The sequence below is a fragment of the Somniosus microcephalus genome, chromosome 15, assembly GCF_052327205.1.
Source record: "Somniosus microcephalus isolate GS21.2 chromosome 15, FLI_Smic_1.0, whole genome shotgun sequence".
Lineage (NCBI taxonomy): Eukaryota > Metazoa > Chordata > Chondrichthyes > Squaliformes > Somniosidae > Somniosus > Somniosus microcephalus.
Window position 1 is genome coordinate 113,390,755 of NC_141001.1, and position 6,000 is coordinate 113,396,754.

Sequence of the window (6,000 nt, forward strand, 5' to 3'; positions counted from 1 at the left end):
TGGACATGCACTCCAAGGTCCCTTTGTTCCTCTACACTACTCAGTGTCCTATCATTTAATGTGTATTCCCTTTCCTTATTAGCCCTCCCCAAATGCATTACCTCACACCTCTCCGGATTGAATTCCATTAGCCACTGTTCTGCCCACCTGACCAATTTATTGATATCTTCCTGCAGTCTACAGCTTCCTTCGTCAATATCAACCACACAGCCAATTTTAGTATCATCTGCAAACTTCTTAATCATACCCACTGTATTCAAGTCAAGATTGCTGATATATTTTTAAACAAGGGTACCACGTTAGCAGTCCTCCAGTCCTCCGGCACCACACCTGAAGCCAGAGAGGATTGGAAAATGATGGTCAGGGCCTCTGCTATTTCCTCTTTTGCTTCGCTTAACAACCTGGGATACATTTCATCCAGGCCTGGGGATTTATCCACTTTTAAAGCTGCTAAACCCCTTAATACTGTTGTATCCGTGTGTTAATGGAGACACGGAATGCAGGAGTTGGTTTAACAGGTGTTTACTGAACAAAGTCTGGAGGTGAACTAAAAGATACAAGACGCTATACAGGCTTATATACCCGAGTGGTCACTACCGGTATTACAGTACACAGGGGCTCTTAAAGGTACATACACTACAATTCCTCCCCTTTTAGATAATTAGTACATAACATTTTAAGTAATCATTAATTAACATGTTTACAAGAACAATAATCTACACATTTGCTGCAGTTATTCAATTATAAGTCAGTCTCTCTGGAGGCTTCCTGACTCGGTCCGGATAACGCCTCGGTGGTGTAGTAGTTTTCGGTGGTGTAGTAGGTTCTATTGGCAAGGTCGATTCGGTCGATTCGGCTTGAATGCCAGTGTCGGGTTCATCTGGTTCCAGTATCACCGGATCGGAGGTAGATACTATGGGTATCTCTGCTTCATCATTAGGCGTATAGAGTTGTGGTGTAGGTTGTCCCTTTTCGGATGACTCTATGATCTGGTCAGCATGGTGCCTTATTATGCTTTCTCCAATGTCCACGGTATACATCAGCGGTCCTAGTTGTGTGCAAATAGTTCCAGGCTGCCATTTCTCGGTACGGTAGTCCCGGGCCAAAACTTGTTGACCTATCTGGAAGGTTCTAGTTGGCCTTTCATTCATGCCTTGAAATTGCTGGTTCTCTACGTCCCTTCTGATGTTTGGCTTGATCAAATCCAGCCGGCATCTTAGTCTTCTATTGAAAAACATCATGGCGGGAGTTTGGTTTGTAACCACATGTGTTGCATTCCTGTACGCAAACAAGAAGTTATCTACCTTATGTTGTAGATTTATGTCTTCATTACCCATGGCCTTTATGGCCTTCTTGAAGGTCTGGACAAACCTTTCAGCTAATCCATTGGTGGCGGGATGGTATGGGGCGGACGTGTAGTGCTTAACCCCATTGTTTTTTTAAGAACTTCCTGAATTCTTCGGACACAAATTGCGGTCCATTATCAGAACAGATCTGTTCAGGCAGCCCATTCCTGGCAAATATGGTCCTTAATACTGTGATGGTTTTTTCCGTGGTGGTGGAGGACATCTTTATTACCTCCGGCCACTTGGAGCGTGCATCAACCGCGATTAAGAACATTGAGTCCATAAATGGACCAGCAAAGTCGATATGTACCCTTTGCCATGGAGATGAGGGGTTGATGGTCAGTCAACAAGGTAAATTTTTGACTGTGTAGGTAATGGTTGAATTTCTTCACTCCCCACACCAGGCTGAGTGCTTCCCTGTCGATCTGGGCATAGTTACGCTCAGCTGAGTTCAATGAGCGTGACGCAAAAGCTATTGGCCGCTCCGAGCCATCAGGGAATCTATGCGATAATACCGATCCTACGTCGTAAGGGGATGCATCGCACGCCAGTCTGATTGGCAGTGATGGGTTGTAATGAGCCAACACTTCCTTGGACGTGATCAAGCCTTTGCATTTATGGAAGGCACGTTTACAGTCTTCGCTACTCCCGTTTGTAGCAGTGCGTTAAGAGGGTGCAGAACAGTTGACAAGTTCGGTAAAAATTTATGATAGTAATTTATCAATCCCAGGAACGACCTTAATTGTGAGACATTTTCAGGTGCTGGGGCTTTTATGACCGCTTCAATTTTTTCAGGTGACTTATGCAACCCTTCTTCGTTAATTATATGGCCACAATATGATATTTGTTTCTGGAAAAATTCACACTTGGGGCGATTTGCTCGTAGGCCCCGTTCTCTCAGCCTAGTGAGCACCTGCTCCAAATTGGCAAGGTGCTCGTTGTCATTTTCTCCTGTTACAAGGATGTCGTCTAGGTAGCATTGAGTCCCCGGAATCCCTTGCAGGACTTGCTCCATAGCTCTTTGCCAGATAGCTGGAGCTGATGCTACTCCGAAAACCAGTCGATTGTACTGGTACAGGCCTTTGTGTGTGTTTATCGTGAGATACTTTTTAGAGGCCTCCTCAACCTCCATCTGTAGATATGCCTGTGCCAAGTCAATTTTGGTGAAACATTTCCCTCCGGATAGTGAGGCGAAAATATCTTCTATCCTCAGAAGAGGATGCTGTACCGTGTGAAGGACCGGGTTTACAGTCACCTTGAAGTCCCCACAGATGCGAATTTTTCTCTGTTCTTCAGATTTATCATTATTCAACGTTTTCTTCATGACCGGGACGATGGGTGTTGCCCACTCGCTCCAATCTACCTTGGATAACACGCCTGCCTTTTCCAAATTCTCCAGCTCTGCCTCGACTGCTGGACGAATTGCGTATGGCACCGGCCTTGCCTTAAAAAACTTGGGAATTGCCGCATCTTCTACTTTTATTGAGGCGGTGACGCCTTTCAAGGTTCCTAGTTCCTGTTGAAACATTTCTTTGGCGTTGGCCAAGATGTCTTTTAATCATTCAGGTATGATGTCATCATCATTTTTTTTCTTACTGGTCACCGTCAGTGCCTGAATGGAGTGCCAGTCTAAATGTATCTTCCTGATCCATTCACATCCCAACAGCGGTGGACCACCATCTTGCAGAACGTATAAATACAACTTCTGTATTTCCTTGCCGTTGTACACAACAGGCACCCTTATTTTCCCTCTGGGGTATACTTTCTGCCCCGTATATGCCTTCAAGATAATGGATGTGTCTTTCAAAGGTATATGCGGAAATAGCCGCTCGTAATCCCGTCGACTTATGACGGTCAGAGCTGATCCTGTATCTAGCTCCATTTTAACTGGGGACCCCGCTATCGTGAGGGTAACCCAAATGGTCTGGTAATCTTCTTTGGCAATTACATTATGTAATTTGAGGCAGCTTAGTCTCTTGTTTCCGGAGTTGCTATCGCTCTTCTGGTCTTCGGAGCTACTGTCCGTCATCATTTGTACCTTTCTGTACTTTTCCTTATTGATTTTTCTTCTGTCAGTGGATTTTTTGCTTCCAGATCGGCATACACGTGCAATGTGTCCCATCTTTCCGCATTGCCTGCATGCTTTGTCCTTGAACCAGCAGTCCCTCTGGTCATGGGTGGATCTGCCGCAGCGATAACATCTCCCGAAACCCCGTGTCATTTCATGGGTGCCGAAGTCCTGTGGCTTTTGCTGTATCTCTGCAGCTCCTCTTGCTGCTGCTTCGTATGATACAGCCACATTGAAAGCCTTGTCCAGTGTCAAATCTTTCTCAGAAAGTAGCCTTTTCTGTGTTCCTTCACTTAGGAGACCGCAGACGAATGTGTCTCGTAGAGAATCTGCCAGTCCTGCCCCAAATTGGCAGTGCTTTGACAGCTTTCTTAATTCGGTGAGGTAATCAGCGTTACTTTCATTCTTGTGCTGATTCCTCCTGAAGAATTTGAATCGTTCCGCTATCAGCAGCGGTGTTAGCTTTAAGTGCTCCTGTAGGGTATCAACAATCTCCTTAAAATTCTTGTCCATCGGTTTGGCTGGAGTGATTAAGTTTCGCAACAGCCCGTATGTCCTTGCGCCCATCAGATTTAGAAGTACCGATGCCTTTTTATCATCCTCTACTTCATTCACTGTGCAATATACCTCCACTCTTTCGACATATGTGGTCCAATCCTCTATATCCCTATCGAAAGCAGTAATATTGCCAGTCTTAGGCATCCTGAAAATCAAAAATGGCGCCTCCCGCGCTTTCCTTTCTTCCCTGCCGAGAAAAAATGGCGCCTCCCACGCTTTCCCGCCGCTGCCGCTGCTGACAACGCTGTTCTCCGCGGTTTTTTTTATTTACGCAGATATTTTTAATAGTTGGAGACTCGTTCCCGCCGGACTCTCTGGGACTTTCCCCTCCCTTTGCTTGGTCCAAACGCCGACCTGCTTTGCAGCGCCGGCCGTCTCCCGAGTGCTCCACCCTCCGTCTCTGTTTGCCTCCGCCTTCCGACTCGCTGCTCGGCCCCGCTGCAGAGGCGCCTGATCGAGCCCCAGCCCGCCGCTCAGGAAGGATTAGTGCAGTACCTGCCACCAGCCCGGCTAGCTGGTGAAACCACAGTTTTTTTTTCTGTTTTTTTTTCTTCGACCTTCGTCTGAGGAATCGATCTCCTTGAGGTGCTGCCGAATTGCAGGTAAGTCCGTTTCCAATTCGTCGCCACTGTTGTATCCGTGTGTTAATGGAGACACGGAATGCAGGAGTTGGTTTAACAGGTGTTTACTGAACAAAGTCTGGAGGTGAACTAAAAGATACAAGACACTATACAGGCTTATATACCCGAGTGGTCACTACTGGTATTACAGTACACAGGGGCTCTTAAAGGTACATACACTACAAATACTTCCTCTCTCACTATGTTTATTTCATATAATATTTCACACTCCTCCCGCCCCCCCCCCGATAGCAATGTCTGCTTTGCCCCTCTCCTTTGTGAAAACAGACGCAAAGTATTCATTAAGAACCCTACCAACGTCTCCTGCCTCCACACACAGATTACCCTCATGATCTCTAATAGGCCCTACCCTTTCTTTAGTTATCCTCTTACTCTTAATATATTTATAAAACATCTTTGGGTTTTCCTTGATTTTACTTGCCAAGAATTTTTCATGCTCTCTCTTTGCTTTCCTAATATTCTTTTTGATTCCACCCCTGCACTTTCTGGTGATGGCTGAGGCTGAGCCAGACTGTTCACAACCTTGGCGTCATATTTGACCCCGAGCTGAGCTACTGCAGTGGCTTCGCTTCCCGCTCCCCCATCGTTATCTCTGGAGTCCCCCAAGGATCTATCCTTGGCCCCCTCCTATTTCTCATCTACAGGCTGCCCCTCAGCGACATCATCCGAAAACACATCAGGTTCCACGCGTACACTGACAACACCCAACTCTACCTCATCACCACTTCACTCGACCCCTCCACTGTCTCTGATTTGTCTGACATCCAGCACTGGATGAGCAGAAATTTCCTCCAACTAAATATTGGCAAAAATGAAGCCATTGGGCTGGATTTTGTCAATGGGGACGTGATGGAGGCGGGTCTCCCACTTTTTGGGTTGTAGTCCCGCCTCCATAGACTTGTGGCCAACCCACGCTATTTTCCCTTGATTGACCTTGATTGCCCAGTGGGCTCAGCAGGCCAATTAAGGGACACCTGGTTACTGGTGACGTCAGTGATTGACATTTCATCTGTCAAGAGCTGTTGACAGATGAAAAATCAGCGTTTGACAGCTCCGTGAAGCTGTCAAACACTGACAATCTGTCTTCTAACTTGAGTCCTTCTACTCAGACTCAGTTCTCCCGACCAGAAAGCAAAATGATGCAGCTTTTGACAGTTCAGCGGCCATTCTGCTTTCTGTGCCGGTGAACTGTGGGTCTCCCGAGAACTGAAGGAAGGAAGCCTGCAGGAGAAAGTAAAGGTAAGTAAAACTTATTAAAACACTTACCTCACACACTTACCTCTGCACACAGGCACCCATCACTCACCTGCACAACGGACATCTCGACCCCTCTAACCCCTTCAGACCAACAGTCCACCTCGCAAACTTGGCGTGGTTCGGAGCCGTC